We start from the raw sequence: 20,972 nt of genomic DNA, 5'->3' as shown, positions 1-20,972 counted from the left end.
GATACACGCCTTTTTTTTTTTTTTCCTTTTCTTTTTAAAGGCTGCGCTCTTAGGTGCCAGGGATCAGACCTGGGCACAGTTATAAACCTGAGCGCCTGTTTCAGATTATACGCTACACTAACCCAGGCGTGGAATCAGAGCTTCCCCCCCACCCACCTCCAAATGCCTCTACTTTCTTTTTCTTTCTTTCCTCTCTCCAACTTCCATTTCAGGGTATTTGCTGGCTTGGAACTATGTCAACCTTGAATTTTTTTGCACCTCCGAGATAAAACACAAAGGATTGCTTTCCTCACGGGCTTGGGTGTTGAATTAGCCGCCTCTGTCAACCCCTGACCCCAGCTCCAAGTGAGCATGAGAGATGACAAAGCATAAACCTGCCCAGGGGCTTCTGAGGACCCTTGGACCCTTAGAACACACTGCTTCCATCTCTCCATTTTACAGATTAGGAAACTGAGGTTCTGAGTGGAGAAGAGGCTTTTCCAAGGCCACACAGGGATTTCAGCAACAGTGGGCCAGAACTCACATTTCCTGGACCTCAGTCCATGGCTTTGTTAAAGACCTTTGGGTCTCCAATCTCCATCTTTCTGTACCAACAAAGAGGCCTATCCAAGCAATCAGGAAGAAAGAACTCCATAGTACTGAGTAGCCCTGGGTTTGAATCCTGGCTTTGTTGGCTGCTAAAGATGTGACCTTGGACAAGTCACTTTAACACTTGGGGATCTTCAGTTTCTTCATCTGTACCATCCCTTCATTCAATACTTTCTGAGCACCTAACTCCGTGCCATGAGCTGCTCTGCGTACAGGTACAGTGTTTGCTCTGAGCTTTAGTGCAATAAAGTAAAAATACTGTGTGGAACTGCGGTAAGGATGGATACAATACCAGTAACAGTAAATAATAGTTATTTCTGGTATTTTCGATGAAGTCAGAAAAATTCACTAAGGTTTTCCTTCCACTAGGATAGCCACTGTATCTCTCCTCTGAGTGTTTCTGTGGTCATCTTTTATTGTTTAAAATCAATTGTTCTTTCAATGCTGCCTGTGCAGTATGCTGAGCCAGGGGAGAGGCAAGAGCAAGCCAATTCTCTGGACTCTGTGCCTGTGATAAGGAAACGCTGTGGGGTCCTCAGGTGGAAGGTGAGTGAAGAGCTGGGGAGGCTGGGAGAGAGGTGTATTCTGTCATGCGCAGAAGTGTCCCCGAGGACAAAGCAGCCAGCGCGGCTCCTTGCCCATACTCCCCACTTCCCCACCTGAAGAACCCACCCCATGAGCTCTGCCCCTCCAGCTAGAGCTCCTGAAGCTTCAAATGAATTTCTTTGTTGGATGTGGGGAAGTTAAATTACGTCCTTTGTTATGCATAATTGTATTACTAATGCTTAATAACTTCTTTCAAACTGCTTCTCTCTGGTTCACCGAAGACCTTTCATGGTGAAAATCATGGGACCTGGAATAACTTTTTACTGATAGAAACTGAATACAAGCGAGTGAGTTATACTCTGCTAGAGGCCTCCATCACACGGAACTCAGAGCACGTGGGGAAGCAGATAGTTCCCTGAGACCACAGTATCCTTCCACAAGGAGAGTACCAAATATACCAGTTTAGGGCCACCAATGGCCAAGTGAAAGCAGTGACACCCTACGCCGGTGTGGCCATGGACAAGTCACTTCAACTTTCTATGCCCCAGTTTCTTCATCTGAAGATGAGCCTCTCTGATGTACTTATTATCAGTGTGATCATTCGAGAAGTATGAGAAGCAATTCACAAGTGACGGACAGGGAAGCAATGAAGAGAAAAGCAGAGCAGAGAGTGAAAAGAGACTCATCTTCACCTGGAGTAGATCTGGCACGTGACCATCCATTTCATAAGAGGGGATGATACGACATGGGGTCTGGAATGGAGTGCCTGCGGTCAGATCTTGGCTCTGACATTTGCTAACTCTCTGGTTGGGGGCCTGAGGCTCTTCTCTATAACAGGAGGGACAACAATAGGGCCTACACTTGCAGGGCTGTTTTGAGGATCAAACGATCCTCAGTGTGAAGTCCTTAGCACTGAACCTAGCACACAGCAAATTTTAGCCATTGGTAGTGGCAGTGGTGACCTTTTACTATTCACTTTGGCCCTAACTAGTTAAGGACTAAAGTTCAAAAGTCAGGAGGAAGTGGGTAAACAGAAGACTGCCAAATCTTCTCCATTCTTAGGGCATGACTGAAAAAGTTCACCTAATGTAGGTGAGCTGCTGACACACTCTTTCTCCATGAAGCAACACAGATACTTTTCAATGGCTATGAAACTGGGAAGCACGAGAAATGACCAAGAAGCCTCAGGGGTCTCTCCTTCTGAATCTGCACAACAGAGCAAAACAACTGTTTCTGGGAAGCATGGGTCCTTCACCCATTCATTCATGTAACCATTCACTCATTAAATGAGCTCCTATGTGTCAGTCAGTGTGTTAGCCCTTAGGGACATCATGGTGACCAAGAAAGACATGGGCCCTGCCTAAAAAAGCTTAGAAATGAGAGGGGAAGACAATTACGCAAGCAATTAGAGTGTGATGCATATTATGATAGGTGCACGTGCAGAGTTCTCGAAGGTCTGATTGCAGTCAGGAGGGCGATGATGCAAAATCACTCCGCCAACGTCCTTTTGACAGCATGTGCTCTGTGAGCGCAGCTTAGAGGTGGGGGGGCTGGTGATCTGTGCACCACCCTTGCACAAGATGACTGAACTCACAAAATCCAGGGATCGATGATTCCTTGTGACAATTATTTTCCTCCTGGAGAATATTCTATTCCGGATTTTTGGAAAATACGCTGTTAGGAATCAGACAAGGTGAGGCAACAACTACTTTGGAAATTTCAGAGATCTGGTAAAGAGGGGCAAAGCTCGCCCTGCTTTTACACAACAGAGTGAAATTGCTCATTCATGACAGCAAACTTCTTGGCGGTGGGGGAGGGGAGAACAGGCTATGCCTCTGAGACCTTCAGAACCTTCTACTGATATAGCACAATACGATATTTATATAAATGACCATAACTGCATACAGTATATAGGAAGAGAGACAAGGAAGACAAGACTGGTTGAGGCTGCAGTGATCAGAAATCAGGAAGAGTGCGATGTGAATCACGTTGAATGTCAAAAAAAATTTGGGGGGGAGAATGAAAAAAACAAGGTTATGGGGGGAAGGCCTTACTAAGCATGACACAAAATCCAGAAGCCGTAAATGAAAAGAGTGCTAAAAGTGCCGAGGTCAAATTTTAGCTGGTAGAGAGGGTGCTGCAGACAGGAGGAAGAGTACCGATGTGAGAGAAACGTGTTAGCACAAGTGCAGAATTAACAAAACTCCTCTGCACAAGCACAAGATGGCAGAGCAGGGCCAACAGGACACTGGCAGGTAATGACAAAGAGGCCGCTTCATACATGCGAGAAAATCAAATCATCTTTCCATTCCAGCCAGCATTAGTCAAAATCTTGTTAGAGGATTATGGGGAAAGGGTAATTGGATCACTGCCGGTTAGCTTACAGAAGAGAAGGGTAAGTGATGACAAGGACTGTGGCATCCCAAATGAAGGGCTTTAATGAGGACGGTCATAATGAACAGTTTTTTATCTCCAACTCCATAGGTGTAAAATAAGAAGGAATGGATTTTCAATGAGCTAACGAGGGATTTCACTTGGACCTAAGGAAGACGTTTGAATCCGGAGATGATAAGAAATGGCCTGGGTCACTCAGAGCACTGGCAGCATCTTTGTTCTTAGGAGCACTTTACAAAGGAAAAGACAGCGCCAGTCCTGCCTGGTTTAGACTAGCACCTTCTGGCTCTGCTATTGTGAAATCGTAACTACTATATCACCAAAGTATCAAACCACTTATCTAACAATAAAGGTCTTAAGTTCATTTAAGTTGATTTTATTTTAGAAAAAGGTAAGTATGTGTAATTTATATACACACACACATATATACTGTAAGTATATATTTTACATTATATATATTTTTAAAGAATATATTCTTTAAAACTTATATTATAAACTTATAATTATATAACTTATAAAACATTATAAAACTTCTTTATATTATGAACTTTTAGTATGTAATATATATTATATATTTTATATATTATATATTTTTAAAGAATATTCTTTAAAACTTTATAGTATGTACGTGTGTGTATATATACATATATACATACATACACATTTATATACACACACATATTGATACATAATATAAAGAGAGAGAGAAAGGGAGAGATTGATTTATACAGTTTTAAATAATCTACTCAAGAGTAGTTCTCTGACATTTTGATTTCAAAATCCAGCAAATGGAGCTTCCCTGGTGGCGCAGTGGTTGAGAGTCTGCCTGCCGATGCAGGGGACACGGGTTCGTGCCCCGGTCCGGGAAGATCCCACGTGCCGCGGAGCGGCTGGGCCCGTGAGCCGTGGCCGCTGAGCCTGCGCGTCCGGAGCCTGTGCTCCGCAACGGGAGAGGCCACAGCAGTGAGAGGCCTGCGTACAGCCAAAAGAAAAAAAAAATCCAGCAAATGTTTCAAAATGAAGGAGAGGAGGCTGACAAAGAACTGTTATATTAGTTGGGATGGGCTAGGCTATTATGCAGTAGCAATCATAGATCTCAGTGATTTAACACAAAGAAAATTGATTTCTCACTCATGCCAAGTTGGCTGGAGGCCCAGAACCTCTCCAGGCACCTCCATTCCAAGCAGTGACTCAGGGATCTAGTCTGCCTCTTTCTTGTGTATCTGTGATCTTAACACATAACTTCCAGGTTACAGCAACAGAAGGAGAGAGAACTGGAAAGGCTTTTAGGTGCCTCGGCTTACAGGTGAGTGACATCACTTCTGTTGGTAAAACTAGTCCCATGGCCTCGCCCAACTGCAAGGGGGCTGGGAACTGTACACCCAGAAATAAGAGGAAAAACAGATCATGAGGAGCCCTGCTAATGCCTCCCACAGCTGTCGATTTTTATTTTTGCCATGTAAATTCATTTGTAAAAAATAACACAGTGTTCTAAACCCATAATGTCTTAAAACAAAGGTATGTTTAACATCAAAGAAATGATAATAGTCCTCAATGAATACTAGAGATCAAAGTTGCATCTGTTTTGCCCCAAAAGGAAGTAAACAAAATATTCTCGATTTTTATTAACTTCCAAGCAACAACATCTAACCCATGTAAGCAGAAAATAAATGAAAACTTGTGAAGCTTCTACGCTGCAGGTAAAGATAAACAAGGCACCCGAAGGTGGAGCTGCCTTCATAAGATAGAAATGCTCGGAACAGATCCTCCCCTCAAGCGATTCTAACCACTTTTCCAATTCAGGCCTACAATAATCTGTCTCCTGCAGCAGGCGGGACATTGTCCTGGAAAGAGCCCACCAAAAAGACCTGCACTGAAATCCAGCTCTATTACCTCCTAGCTGTATGACCTTGCTAATTAACAGCCCATCACCTTTTCTAAGCCTCAGGGTCTCCATCTATAGAATGGAGACATCTATCTACCAAAGTTTGGGCAGGATTAGATGAGTCACTTTCTATACAGTGCTTTGTAGAGTACCTCGCATGCAACAAGATATACTACAGTAGCATATACTATTACTCCTCACCTGGTTTTCAGAGAAGGGAGCAAGAATGAGAGACGCAACCATAAATGATAAAATTGTTCATGCTAAACATAAGGATGACCCCCTCACCACAGCACCCCCTTCTTTCACATCCATTTATATAAGATTCCATCATCATAAATGCTTCTCAGACCGTGGACACACTTCTCTATCTTGTGAAAAATAACCTGACACCCTTTACATCCAAAAAAGAGGCCTTTCTTTTCTTTTTATCCACCATCTTAGGAATCAGCCACATTTCATACACTTTAATTATTCTTGATCCCAATAATCTAATGCACAAACTTTTAACATAACCTTTTAATCCTCTTTTAATTACATTAATTCAAAGGAGAAATACAGACAAGCAACTGTGGGCAAATCAAAATGAAAGACTGCTCCCTTCCCCCAACAGATTAAGAACTGCATCAATGATTTAAACATGTTTACCATCACACATCTCCATGAAAATATTGTTAAAGTGACATGATGTGCTAGCAAACATTACTTTTGTTTTAGATAAAGAATGCTGCACTTAATTACAGCAGCTTTTTGTAACTACTAATTTTCATTAAACATCAGAATAAAAAGCTGAATTTTCTCTATTTAAAGGACCAGAAGAACAAGCACGGATTGTACAGGGACGCTTTGGTTTTCCAGCACTTTCTAAATGCAGGCACTCAAGCCCCTGCATGCTTCTTCTGGGAGAGAATGCTGGAAAAAACGGAGGATACCCTGGAAAAAGACTGAAAAAAAGACTCTGCCTCATAAAATAGCAAACTGGCAACAGAGATCTGTCTCAGGAAAATTATCCTGGAACACAGAGTGTCACAGATGTACCAAATGACATACTATTTTTCTCAAGGACTGGGAAGCACTTATATCCCAGGTGTTTTGCACACTTTATCTCATTTGGTCCTCACCATAATCCCAAACTGTAGCTCTGATTATCCCACACTGATAGATGAGGACAATGAGGTTCAAAGGGGATAAAAGAATGACACAAGGACCCACAGCCGAGATTTGGTCTTGGGTCTGATTACCAAGTCCATATTTCTTCCTCGAATTCAAAGGTTCTCAGCCATCCCCACAAAAACGAGGTGTGTCCCAATCAGGGTGTGATATGTTGGAATTAACTTATTATTAAAAACAGAGAAAAAACACAGAAGGTTCCCTGGTCACCCAGATTGGACGGATTCCTTTGTACAAAACTCAGTAGTACTGCTGTCTTAGATGTGTGTCCTTTCCTTTAGAACTTGTGTCCTGTTTCACAGTTTCTACAACCTTGGTTAGCAGTTCTGATCCATCCATGTTCAGTGTTAATGATTACCTGATTAACATCTCTAACTAGACTGTGCATCTCTGAGGGCAGGGACATGCCTTTTCTGGCTCACCATTCTATTCCAAGCACCTAGCAGAGTACCCGGTGACCTGACAGCTAATGAATATTTGCTGAATGAATAAAAAGTTTGACAATGATTTTTCTCGCCTAGAAATTAGAGGGAATTCAGGATTATTCCTGTAAGAACATCTCTCCGCTCATGTGCATTCCAACATGACTGCGTGAGTGGGAAAGGAAAGGATGGAGTAAACCTCTCTGACTTTCTTCATTTAGCTTCCAGGACGTCACGTTCTCCTGGTTTACCCTCCTACCCTCTGGCTGTTCTTCCTCATCCCCCTGACAGCTAAACACTGGAATACCTCAGGGCTCAGTCCTGGAACCTCTACTCTTCCCTCTCTACCTTCACTTCTTTGATCCGGTCCAGGGTCTTAAACACCACGTCCATGGCCAGACTTATTCCATGAACTCAAGGCTTTACAGATCCATCTGCCTATGTCACGTCTACATCTGAAAGTCTTCTCAAATTTAACAAGTCCAGACCTCAGTTCTTAAAACCCACCCCCCTCCCCCCGAAATGTGCTCCATCTGCAGCATTCACTCTCTCAGTTAATGGCAACTCCATCTTTCCTGGTTAAGAACAAACACCTTCGAGTCACCCTTCACTCTATTCTTTCTCTTGCCCTTGACATCTAATCCAGAAGTTGGCAAACCACATCCCACCACCAGCCAAATCCAGTCTGCTTCATCTTTTTGCAAATACCATTTGACTGGAACACAATCTTGCCCATTCATTTATTTATCGTCTACAGCTACATCCATGCTTGGACAGAACTGAGTAGTTGCAACAGAGACTGTATGGCCACAGTTACTGTCTGACCCCTTACACTGAATATTCTGCGACCCTTGACTAGTCCTGTTGGCCCTACCATCAAAATGTATGCAAAATCTAACATCACTCCATCATCTCCCCTATTCTCACCCTGCTCCAAGCCACCACCATGGATGGAGATGCAAGCCACCATCAAATCTCGCCTCTACTTCTGCCCCCCTTCAGTCTATTCACAAAAGTACAACCATAGTGATTCTGTGAAAACAAACATTAGAGCATGTCACATTTCCGCTCAAAACCCATCAATGCTGCTCATCTCAGAGCGAGGCCCTTGAGATCTAGGCCCCATGATTTCTCTGACAGCATCTCCTGCTACTCGCCACCCTGCTGTCACTCAAACACTGGTCCCCAAACACACCGGGCACATGCCTGCCTTCCGGTCTTTACACTTTCTCTTCCCTCTGCCTGAAGTATTCCTCCTGCAGATGGTAGCCTGGCTCACTCTCGTATCTTTTCAAGTCTTAAAAATGTCACCTCAGTGAGGGCTCCCCATCCTATCTGAGACTGTCCTCCCTCCTATCTCCCTAATACTGTCAAACCTTTTCCTTACTTTATGTTTCTCCTTAGCACTTAGCAACCTTAATATCAAATTTTTATTGAGATAATTTATAAACCACACGGTTCACCCATCCAATAGGTTTTACTATATTCATAGAGTTGTGCAACCCTTATCAGAATCTAATTTTAGAACACTTTCACTAACCCCCAAAAGAAACCCCTTAGCAAGTAGTAATGGCTCCCCATTTGCCCCACTGTTCTAGCACTAGGCAAACACTAGTCTACCTTCCGTCTCTAGAAATTTATTCTGAACATTTCATATGAATGGAATCATACAATATGTGACCTTGTGTAACTGGTTTCTTTCATTTAGTATAATATTTTCAAGGTTCATCCCTGTTGCAGCTTAGACGAGAGCTTCATTCCTCTTCCATGGCTGAATAATATTCCACTGTATGGATATACAATTTATTTATCCATTCATCAACTGATGGACATTTGGGATGTTTCTACTTTTTGACTAGTATCAACAATGCTATCATGAACATTTGTGTCCAAGTTTTTGTGATGTATGTTTTCATTTTTCTTGGACATATATTTAGGAATGGAATTGCTGGGTCATGTGGTAACTCTGTTTAACACTTTAAGGAACTATCAATGTCTTTGTCAAGACTGCAATATCAGTCATTAATCCTATTAGGGTTCCCTTATATGCGATTGGTCGTTTTTTCTTACTACTGCTTTCAAGATTTTCTCTTTGCCTTTCAACACTTTTACTATGATGTGTCTCAGTGTGGCTCTCTTTTCATGTATTTACTCCGAATGCGTTAGCTTATTGGCTGTATAGACTAATATTTTGCATCAGATTTGGGAAGTTTTCCACCATTACTTCTTCAAATATTTTTTTCTCTTTTTTTCCCCCCCCTCCTTTAGCTGGTCCCATTATGCATATGTCAGTATGCTTAATGGTATCTCACATTTCTCAAAGGTTCTGCTTTTTTTTCCCCTCATTCTTTTTTTCTTTTTCTCCCTACTCTTCGGACAGAATAATCTTTTACTGGTTCACCTTCAAGTCTGCAGACTCCTTCTTCCTCCAGATTAAATCTACTAGTAAATTTTTCATTTCAGTTATTATACTCTCTAACTATAAAATTTCCATTTTTAAATAATTCTTTAAAAGAATAATTTCTCTTTATTGATATTCTCTATTTGATGAGACACTGTCATCATGCTTTCCTTTAATTCTTTAGATAGTTTCCTACAGTTCTTTGAATATATTTATAATAGCTGCTTCGAAGTCTCTGGTAAATCTGACATTTAGGTCCCCTCACAGACAGTTTCTTTTGCCTACGTTTTTCTCATGTATATGGATCACACTTTGTTTCTTTGCATGACTCATGATATGTTTTTGAGAAGTGAACATTTTAGATAATACACTAGCAATTCTGAACACTGACTCCCTCTTTCCCTTTCCCAGGTGTTTACTGCCGTTTGCTTATTTGCTTCGTGACTGGCTAGTCAAGTTGAGCGCAGTCTGTCTCCCCTGCAGTGTGCAGACTCTGATGTTGTTCCTCAGAGGACGTGAGCACAGTCTCCCTGAGCACCCGGCTGGTCTATATTTATCGGATTCACACCCCGCTATTAGTCTCCACTAACTGCTAGCTGATTATTCTACTTACTGTTTTCAACAATACCCTGAAGCATAAATTGCTCCACAGTCTGATCTGACTGAAGTAGGGCTCCTTTGCAGAGGCAGGGTGTTGCCAGTCTTTGAGGCTGTCCCTCCCAGGGGGAAACCATAGCCCTAGACTGAGATCTAGATGGAGATGGAGCCCCACCTTCGTGGCTGCATATTTCCAGAGGAGAATTTCCAGCACACCGATCTGTGTTGGGGGGAACAGGGGAGATGAGCGGGTCATGGCTCAAATGCCATACACTCTCTGTTCTTGCCAAGATTTAATAGAGTTTCTTGAATAGCAGTTTCCCCATTTGTTGCATATACTTGGGACAATTTTTTAGAACCATAAATGCGGGCCCGTGAGCCATGGGCGCTGAGCCCGCGCGTCCGGAGCCTGTGCTCCGCAACGGGAGAGGCCACAACAGTGAGAGGCCTGTGTACCTCAAAAAAAACGAAAACCAAAACCATAAATGCTTGTTTTTTTAATAAATAATTTACAGCAGTCAACTGTTTCCCTGGTTAATTTAAAGAGTTTGCCATGCTTCTCACACTGCCATTTTGAAGTTAATGTCCAGCACTTAACACTCTTAAATCACTATATGATTTACTTGTTTATGTTGCTTTATGCTCTGATTCCCTACAGAGCCCTAGAACGTAAGCCCCATGTTGTGGTGAGGGGGGCAGAGTTCTGTCAGTTTCAGTCAGCACCCTAACCTCAAAGCCTGGAACACTGCCTGGCACATAGTAGGTCTTCAATAAATATGGGTTGAATGAATGGAATACCCATGAACAGCAGTCTATCTTACGTATGCCACGGCTGACCATAAGTTGCCATGGCTGATGATTCATTCATGAGACAGTTATGGATAACTGCAGTCCTATATTTCCACAGAATATTTTTTTGCAATTCCCTCAGAAGCTGATCACAGCCCTGGGAGACTGTCACACCTGTGACTGTTGTCAGGCAGATGATTGATGGAGAAGAAAGAGTGAGAAGTATAGCTATGGCATACATATCCCTCAACCCTCTGTGCTGGATTCCACCTCTGCTCTTTTTCATCTTAAATATTCTTTAACATCTATAAATAGCTTGCTATAAAGGGCGTCTAATTTATCCTGGTTTGAAAAAAAAAGTCCTGCTATAATGGAACGAGCGCTGGAAACGGAATCAGGAAGCCTGTGTCTGGTTCTGGGCTCTGGCTCTTGCGGTCTGTGTGCCACTGGGCAAGTTACTTAAACTCTGTTCTTCAGAAGCCTCCTCTGGAAAACGTGAATAATGGTGAGAACTGATTGCAATATCTTTTCTTCTCGTATGAGTTCAAACAATCTTTGCAAGGCGTTTTGCACAGTGTCAGACACACCCAGAGCACTCAATAAGTGTTAGGTACTATTACGATTATCTGTAAAACAGAAATCAGAGACCTGCTCAGCCATCACACTGGGGTGATCTGTGAATTTAATGAGAGAGTGGCTAGGAAGGTAGATTGTTCATGTGGATGTATCATGCAAAATTACCTTCTTGGAGCTCCAGAACTAAGTCTTTCTGACCTGCTGGGTGGAGAAAAAGCCTCACCAGTGTTTGCTTCTGTTCTAGTCCATCATGCTATCCTCCAGGCCTGTGCTCCCATTACTCAAGCCCCAGGCTCAACGAGGCCCCGGAGGAGAAGTGGAAATCCTGTCTGAAGACCCTCACCTTCCCTCAGGGAGGAAGTTCCTGGCACAAGGCTATCATTTTGAACTCCGTCTCCCAGCCACCATCTGGCTCAACAGAGGACCAGGCGAAGGCAGAGTCCAAACTACAAAAAACGTATCGAACTTGAACTTCCAGACGAAACGAGCGGTGGAAGAGGTTTACTTATCCACCATAACCTGCTTCCCTTCAGAGAAGCGGGTAGTGTTTGACTTAACATGAGTCTGAACCACCAGGAGAGCCAGTGTCTGGAGGAGAGAGAAACGTTCCCAATGGCCAGGGACCTCTGGGTATCAGGCAGGACGTGTCCAAGGTCAAATCCTGACTCTGTGCCTTATTATTAGCGGTGTGAAATGGGTCAAGTCACTTTTTCTCATGAGCCTCATCCAAGAGTCTCTGCCTCACGGACTTTCTGGACTATATGAAATAACACAGGCAAAGTTACCAAGCACATAGCAGGTTCTTAAAAAAACGTTAATGCAGTCTGAGTGTGTAAACGTACGACAATCAGGATGGTGAGGCACCGTCCCAAGCCCTCCGACTGGAGTGGCGGCCGGCACCCGCGGATCGGTCCCCCGCCCCCCGCCTGTATTCTTCCCTGACTCTGAGGCCTGCGGAGCCCCTGACAGCCGGGCGCGGTTTGCCCATTGCCTTGTTTATTCTGCCTGCTCCCCACGACACCAGCGCAAGCAGGAACCCTGCTGGTGTGTCTTCGGGGTCACCAGGGGACAGGCCCAGATGGATGTCAGAGCAGGCTGCTGTGATGAATTATTTAGCACCCCTGCTACGAGGCAGCAGCCCCTGACTCATCAGGCAGGAGCCACATTCCTCTTCCCTTAAATGGCACATGCAGAGCCCTGCTAGGGGGTGGGGATGGCACAGGCTTCACCGCTCAACTCCTCACAGCTGGGGCAGCTGTGGAAGGAAGGGATGTAGGACCCCAGCCAAAAAGAAGACACACAGAAGAGGAGGTGCAGCTAGCTCCAAGGAGGAGAGCCACATTACTGGCAACCAGAAACACCAGGAATAAAAAGAAGGCCAGGGGCAGCCAGTGACCGGAGACAGCTGCCCCGAGAAAACAAGGATGCTTCTTGGAGGGATCCTTTGGCAGAGATCAGAATCGTCAAGTGGTACCCACGGACGCTCCAAAGGCCTCTAGTCCTTTGGGATCCCCAAGGTGACTGCTTTCAGGACCGCCTAGCCAGAGGGACATTAGTGGAGAGAAGATTCATAAGCCAGGTTTGTAGGTAGCATTTACTGTACACACATCTCACTGAACCCTCCTGACAACCCTCCAAGGTTATATCAATAGTCCTTTATCACAGATAAAGAAACTGAGGTTTGGAGAAGTCAAAATCGCTGTAATTGCAAGCATTCATCTAACTACTGAACCGATTTCCTTTTCTCCTATTTATTGCTGTTCTTGAAACTTCCATTTAGCCAGCTGAATGTGCCCTTCCCATTCCATCCATTCTAGGTTCGGGTTCATCTGGATATAGGGGACGCCTGAGTGGGGCCAGTTATGGGGGGATGCGATCATACCACTAAAGAGACTGACTGGGTCAAGGAGAGCAGTTGGAAAAACAAGGTACCCCAGGGCTAATGGGCAAGTTCCCGTGCTTGTCATGAATGCCATGAATGCAGGGTGAGGCAGTTACAACCCCTCTTCATGGAGTTGTGGGATGCGGGAAATACAGGCACACCTTGGCGATACTGCAGGTTCAGGTACAGACCACCTCAATAAAGTGAATGTCACAACAAAGAGAGTCACATGAATTTTTTGGTTTCCCAATGCATGTAAAAGTTATGTTTACACTATACTGTAGTCTATTTTTATTTTTATTTATTTATGTTTGTTTGTTTGTTTGTTTTTCCGGTACGCGGGCCTCTCACTGTCGCGGCCTCTCCCGCTGCGGAGCACAGGCTCCGGACGCGCAGGCTCAGCGGCCACGGCTCACGGGCCCAGCCGCTCCGCGGCATGTGGGATCCTCCCGGACCGGGGCACGGACCCGCGTCCCCTGCATCGGCAGGCGGACTCTCAACCACTGCGCCACCAGGGAAGCCCTGTAGTCTATTTTTAAAAATATTTATTTATCTTTCATTTTTGGCTGTGCTGGGTCTTAGCTGCGGCACGCGGGATCTTTCATCGTGGCGCGCGGGCTCGGTTGCCCCGCAGCATGTGAGATCTTAGTTCCCCGACCAGGGATCAAACCCGTGTCCCCTGCATTGGAAGGCAGATTCTTTACCATTGGACCACCAGAGAAGTCCCATGTAGTCTATTAAGTGTGTATTATCTCTAAAAATAAAATGTACATATCAATTAAAAAATACCTATTGCTAAAAAATGTTCATCATCTGAGCGTTCAGTGAGTCATAATCTTTTTGCAATAGTTTAACACCAAAGATCGCTGATCACAGATCACCGTTAACAGACGTAACAGTAACGAAAAAGTCTGAAATACTGCGAGAATTACCAAAATGTGACACACAGAGACCTGAAGTGAGCAAATGCTCTTGGAAAAATAACACCAACAGACTTGCTGGAGGCAAGGTAGCCACAAAACTTCACTTTGTAAAAAAACACAGTATCTGCAAAGTCCAACAAAGTGAAGTGCGGTCAGACGAGGTCTGCCTGTAATGAACACCCTCCACACAGTGAGAGCCTCTTTTCAAGCTAAGGGAGGAGGGCCTGGATGCTCTTCTAACTGAGGAAACACAGCAACTCTGTAGGACTCTGAGGGTCCAGAGAATTCTTCACGTCCCTGTGTGAGCCATGCGATGCCTCAGTGAGTCTGTCCTACGGGGTCTATGGACTTCATTCCTCTCCCTTGGCCAACTCAGCCACCTGCCTGGTAGAGTGGGTATAGTGAGGCCTCCCACACAGCATGGCGCATCTGAGTTCTTGGTTCTCAAAGTGTGACACTGGACTAGGAGTATCAGCTTCCCCGGGGAACCTGTGGACCAGGCAGAGTCTCAGGCTCTGCCCAGACCTACTGAATCTGGAGGTGGAACTTGGTCATCCCAATTTTTACAAGCCCTCCAGGGGATTCTGCAAGTAGGCTTAAGTATAAGACCCAGAGGTCTAAGTAATCACCAGGAACTGCTGTTGGGAGCCAAAAAGAAGGGATGAACAAGGGCATGAGACAGGAGGGGCCTCTGAGGGTCCAAGATGGCAAGCTGAAGGCCTGGAGACAGAATTTGGCCCACATAAAGGTTTTACTGAGTCTGCACCAGAGGTCAGGAAACTGTAAAGGGCCAAGTAACATATATGTTAGGCTTGTGGTCTCTGACTCTGGCACAGCTATTCGACGCTGCTGCTGTAGCCTGAAAGCTAACAACCTGTAAGCAGATGGGCGTGGCTATGCCCCAATAAAACTTTATCAAAACAGGTGCTGGGCTGAGTTTGGCCTGCCGGTTGTGGTTAGCCAACCCTACATCTGGAACAACAGTCCCACTTAAAAAGTAAAAATAAAAACACAAAAGCACTCAGAAGATCTGGCCATTCTGAGCTCAAGGCCCCAAAAGGCAGCAATCAGCTAGAGCTGAATGGGCAGCCCTCTTCCCTGGGGACACCGTCTCTAGTTTTCCACAGTCCCCACGGATTCTCTCGTAAACACCAGGGCACAGCCAGTTCACATTTATTACCCTGCTCGTTTTCTCCTTTATCTACTTATAGTGACATAAATGTGCATTTGTACATACACGTGCATATGTACAGATGTATGTGTGTGTGTGTGTGTATTTTAACACCCACAGGCTTTCAGTGCTTTATTTTTACAGAGATGCCCGTACATCTCAGTTTTCTCCAAGGGCTGTAATACCACAATAGTATGAAGCCTGGTTTAGAATTTGGGGATGGGGACTCCAGCCCTAGAATTGACCTTGCAGCTATAACTTAAGCCAGACTGTGCCCGGCTCAGAGGATCCTCCTGTGTTCAAGTGCACAAATCGTCCTTCCCTTCCTTCCCTCTCAGGGTTGCTGTGTGAACAAGCCAGCAGTACCACCCGGGAAAGTAGCAAAAAACAGCCTAATAGTCAGCAGCCCACCTTCAGGATTGGCCAAGCAGGGGAAAAGATTCTGTTTTTATTTTTGTTTTGTGTTCCTCCTACATCAGGTATCTAAACGCCTCCCCAAATCAAAATGGATAATACTCCACACCGCACTGGTCCTCTCATTCCTCGCCACACATCCTATGAATGACAGACCATGGAAAAAAATCCCTCCACATACATTATTTTGCTCAGATCAGCTAAAGATTCTTTGGGAAGCTCAGAATAACAGGTGTGACTTCTATTCCTCTGTTCTCTTTCCTATAGGCAGTATAAGGGATCAGAGGTCTTATTTGGAGCCTTCTACCCTCATTCGGTTTTCCTTCCTCCTCTTCCCATCCTCACACTAACCCCAATAAATAAACAATGTGCACAAGGCGATAATCATCTTTTCTTAAAGAAGGAAAAGGGCAAATTTAATGTCACCCTCTCAGCAGTCTACCTGGAACCTTGCATTTTAATTTTAACTCAAGTTACATGAACACAGTACTGCGTTCTTCTAGCTATGCATTTTTCTCAGGGGCCTTTCCATCAAGGAAATTCCTCCACTTAACCGCCCCTCCCTCTTTCTTCCACTTGTACCCCTTTCCCCACCCTGTCTACTCCAGAAAAGGTCTCTTGAAAGAAAATACATACATCTTCACCTTATCTGAGTGGAATGTTTGCACAAAGAATCACAGAGATTTCTTTGATGGGTTATACAAGTTAATTTTCCATTTACATTACAGGGCAACAATTTATTCTACAATGAAACCAGCCAACCCTAGGAGTCCACTTCAGTCGGCACCTTGGCAGGGGGCCAAGATTCCTGGACTCCTTCCGTCCCATTGCTCTGCCTCCCTCAATCCCACACGGCCAGGCCACCATCACTTCACTGCTGCTTCTGTCTTCGGGTGCGTTTCACCTACTCCATCTCCTGAGCGTTTGAGACAGTGAGCGCCGGTCTGTGAATGACAGTCGGCGGGTGCTGCCAGCATTAACGGTGGAGCCAGGAGCATACCTGGCCATCTGTAAAAGCACTGGTTGACTGAGGTGTTTATAAAAGGAAAGAGACAATGAGGAGAGATGGCTGAGATGTTTAATCAAGCACTTACTGTGTCCCAGTCATCCCAAGATAGGGAAGGAATATTTCCATCTGAGGGATGAGAAGCATGAGGTTTAAGAGTGTAAATGATGGCCGAAAAACAGAAAGCGACAGAACAGGGTTTGGAACTTGTCTGTCTTGTACCAAAGCCAGTGACTCTTAAATGCAGACATGTACTGAGATGCACTTGTGTACACAACTCTAAAAATAGGGATGGCAACCGTTGGGCATAGGCACTTTTTATTTACCTTCTGTGAAAGGTGGTAAAGGGGACGTTCCTAGGCTGGGTCTAGTGTGTGCCAGATAATTCTTTGTTGTGAGGGTCTGTGCTCCATACTGTACAGTGTTTTATTTGTTAGCATTCCTGATTTCTATCCACCAGATGCACTCCTCTTCCCAGTGGTGATCACTAAGAATGTCTCCAGACATTGCCAAATGTCCTCTGGGGGCCCCTTAGGGAACCACTAAGTCTAGCAGTTTAGAAATCCTACCTTGCAACAAGTTACTGCTGCCTCTTTGGAGGCCGTAGAAGGTAGAGCTTAAGAGTACAAATTCTGGTATCAAACATGCCTGAGTCAGAATCTCAGCTCTGCCCCTTACTAGTTCTGTGAACCAAGAAGTATTGCACCTCTTTGAACCTTTCCGTGTAAAATGGGGGCAGATACTAGCATTCTGAGGATTAACTGACAAAATGCAGGTGAAGCCCTTAGCTCAGTGCCTGCCACTGTCACAGTGCAATAATGTCAGCTGTTAGTATTGCGGTTAAGAAAAACAGATGTGGCACACCAGTCAGAATGGGCATCATCAAAGAATCTACAAACAGTAAATGCTGGAGAGGGTGTGGAGAAAAGGGAACCCTCTTGCACTGTTGGTGGGAATGTAAATAGGTACAACCACTATGAAGAACAGTATGGAGGTTCCTTAAAAAACTAAAAACAAGACTACCATAAGATCCAGCAACCCCACTCCTGGGCATATAAACAGAGGAAACCATAATTAGAAAAGATACATGCACCCCAGTGTTCACTGCAGCACTATTTTACAATAGGCAAGATGTGGAAGCAACCTAAATATCCATTGACAGAAGAATGGATAAAGAAGATGTGGTACATATATACAATGGAATATTACTCAGCCATAAAAAGGATGAAATAATGCCATTTCCAGCAGTACGGATGGATCTAGAGATTACCGTACTAAGTGAAGTCAGACAGAGAAAGACAAATATCATATGATATCACTCATATGTGGAATCTAATTTTAAAAAATGATACAAATGAATTTATTTACAAAATAGAAACAGACTCACAGATCTCGAAATCAAACTTATGGTTATCAAAGGGGAAACATGAGGGGAAAGGATAAAGCAGGAGCTTGGGATGAACATACACAGACTACTACATATAAAATAGACAACCAACAAGGGCCTACTATATAGCACAGGGAACTCTACTCAATATTCTGTAATAACCTATATGAGAAAAGAATCTGAAAAAGAATGAATATATGTATACGTATAACTCAGTCACTTTGCTGTACACGTGAAACTAATACAACATTGTAAATCAACTATAATCCAAGAAAGTTAAAAAAGAAAAGAAAAACAGATGTCAGAAGGTGTCAGACTGAGTCAGCCCAGCTCATAGGTGAGTAAACTGAGGCTCCAAAATAGGAGGTATTAATTGTGATCAGGACCTAGTCCACTTCTTCAAAAATTACACATTTTTGGCCATGGCACCGGTTTGGTTGTACCCCACAAGGCTGCAAGCCTTGTGCTGGCTCAGCCTCATGACCGAAGAAAGAGCCTGCAGTAAGCGACAGAGACATAAATGGTTTAATGGATGGGGGGATCTTACACGTCAGGCCCTAGAGTGACACCCCAGTGTGTGCGGCAGACAGCAGGCAGGACGTGACAGGAGGTTACCAGTTACAGGGGGAATTGCAAGTATATATTAGGATCTGTGATTAAGAGGGAAGGTCAGTCAGGTGAGTAGGGTATAGGTGAGGCAGGGACTGGAAGAGCAGGGGATGTACAGACAGCAAGAGAGCGGCCATCTTGGATGGCCTGATCATACAGCACACAATGCCTTTAACCATTCCTGCCCCATAAAATTGTATCCTTGAGCCCCCTAATACATTCTTTCGGAATTACCCATGTTCTTTCATCTTATAATTGTTAGTATTCCCATTTGTGGCAGCCAAATAATGGAATGGGACAAGTTAAGTCTTTTAGGAAAGTACCTACCATCCATTAGATGCAGCAATCGAAGACAAACGAAAAACAAACAGGAGAAAAAGAAGTGCTAAATGCATGAAATCCCAACAGCGGCTCACAGAGACCCTTCCAACATTTTGGAAGTTACAGTATTTTGGCCTTGATATTTTGCTGAAATCAACCCCGGTCGTGGAACACCTCATGCTGTTTGATTTTGCTCAGTGAAAATGTTTGTTCCACCACTTGGTAACCACAGCTAGAAACTGTGGGATCTCAGTTCAAGTGGAAAAACACCATCTCGATATGCTCCAATTTGTACACTTATTTGTGCCTTGTCATTTTAAGGGAAGTTATGAGATGAGCTAGCTGACAGAGGGAGGTAGTAGGTCAGGCAATAGTTAGTCTCTCACTTGAAAAAGTTGGGGAAAATTATCTAGTCATATTTAGAAGGGAGCTTTCTCTGGCCAGGGTTGACATTTAATTACCCTGGATTTAGTGGACCTGTGCTGGACATTTTGATGTTGGCCACTAGGTGATGATGATGAAAGAAAAAACAGTGATAAGCCCAGAGGAAAAAGAGTGAATGAGTGGTGTGTGTGCGTGTGTGTGTGTGTGTGTGTGTGTGTGTGTGTGTGTGAGAGAGAGAGAGAGAGAGAGAGAGACAAGTAATTCATGGCTAATCTTCAGCACCGAACTCAAGGTGAGAACTAGAGAGGGTGGGAGGGAGGGAGGGAGGGAGGGAGGGAGGGAGGGAGGGAGGGAGGGAGAGAATGGGTATACTCATACATGCCTTCAACAAACCACAATTTCGCATAATCTAAGCCTCATTTGGTCACCAGGATTACAGGAAGAATAAGGCACAGTCCTTGACTCAGAGACCACAGCTTGATAGAGACAGAAAACAGAAAGATATAATTGCATACATAATACACATATATGAGTACATTGAGGTTGTCCGTAGACCAATGGTTCTCAACCAGTATGTTAGAGCGTACAACGGTATACACTGAATCCTTCCAAACTGGGCTGTCAAATTTTGATCAATGAGTATAAATTATTTTTGTAATCAATAATGTATGCTACAACATTGAAATTTAACCTAAAGAATGTGGAATTAAGCTATTTAGCCATTTAATATCAATGAGTGAATTATTACTAACATGGGGTAAGAAGCATAGGACAATTTCAAGCCAAATTTTCTGAAAGGAAAATTGTGTGTTCACTGGACAGATGACATTGGAAAATTTTCTTTCAATTTTCCAAAGCTCGCTTTACAAAAAAAAAAAGGTTCAATTCTAATCCCTTAAAATGTCCCGCCAAAAATTCTAGTATTTTCAAGTATTTCGTAACAGAAAGGATTAAATGGGTAGATGAGGAAGAAAAGCAAAGCTGCCTCTGGGGGTATACGGGGTTTCTCAATCTGGGACAACTGGGAAATAATGGATCAGAAATCTTTGTAGTCAAGGCTATATAAATGCTAGTGGCTCTCAGCTCTTCCCACCATCTTTCCACTTAAAAAAAATTTTCTTTTACTGGAGTATGGTTGATTTACAACTATACTTCAATAAAAATTTCTGCTGCACAGCAAAGTGATTCAATTACACATATAATTTTTTCCCATTATGGTTTATTACAGGATACCGAATATAGTTCCCTATGCTATACAGTAGGATCTTGATGTTTATCCATTCTATACATAATTGTCTGCATCCAAAGTACTCAGTGCATTCAAAATACTTAGAAACTCAGGTTTTACATGTTGACTGCTGCTTCTGTTTCCAATGAGGGTTCACATTCACAACAACAGAAGATCTTAAAAGAAAACTGAGGGGCTTCCCTGGCGGCGCAGTGGTTGGGAGTCCGCCTGCCGATGCAGGGGACACGGGTTCGTGCCCCGGTCCGGGAGGATCCCACA

General features: G+C 43.9%; 1 protein-coding gene across 5 annotated transcripts in view; it reads right to left on the bottom strand.

The window, feature by feature from the left end:
* PRICKLE2 (prickle planar cell polarity protein 2) overlaps nt 1–20,972 on the bottom strand; it is a 343,425-nt gene that overhangs the window by 128,692 nt on the left and 193,761 nt on the right. The window lies entirely within an intron of this gene.

Source organism: Physeter macrocephalus, chromosome 18 (genome assembly GCF_002837175.3).
Source record: "Physeter macrocephalus isolate SW-GA chromosome 18, ASM283717v5, whole genome shotgun sequence".
Lineage (NCBI taxonomy): Eukaryota > Metazoa > Chordata > Mammalia > Artiodactyla > Physeteridae > Physeter > Physeter macrocephalus.
Note: the sequence above shows the minus strand (reverse complement) of the source record. Positions and strands in the feature narration are given on the sequence as shown.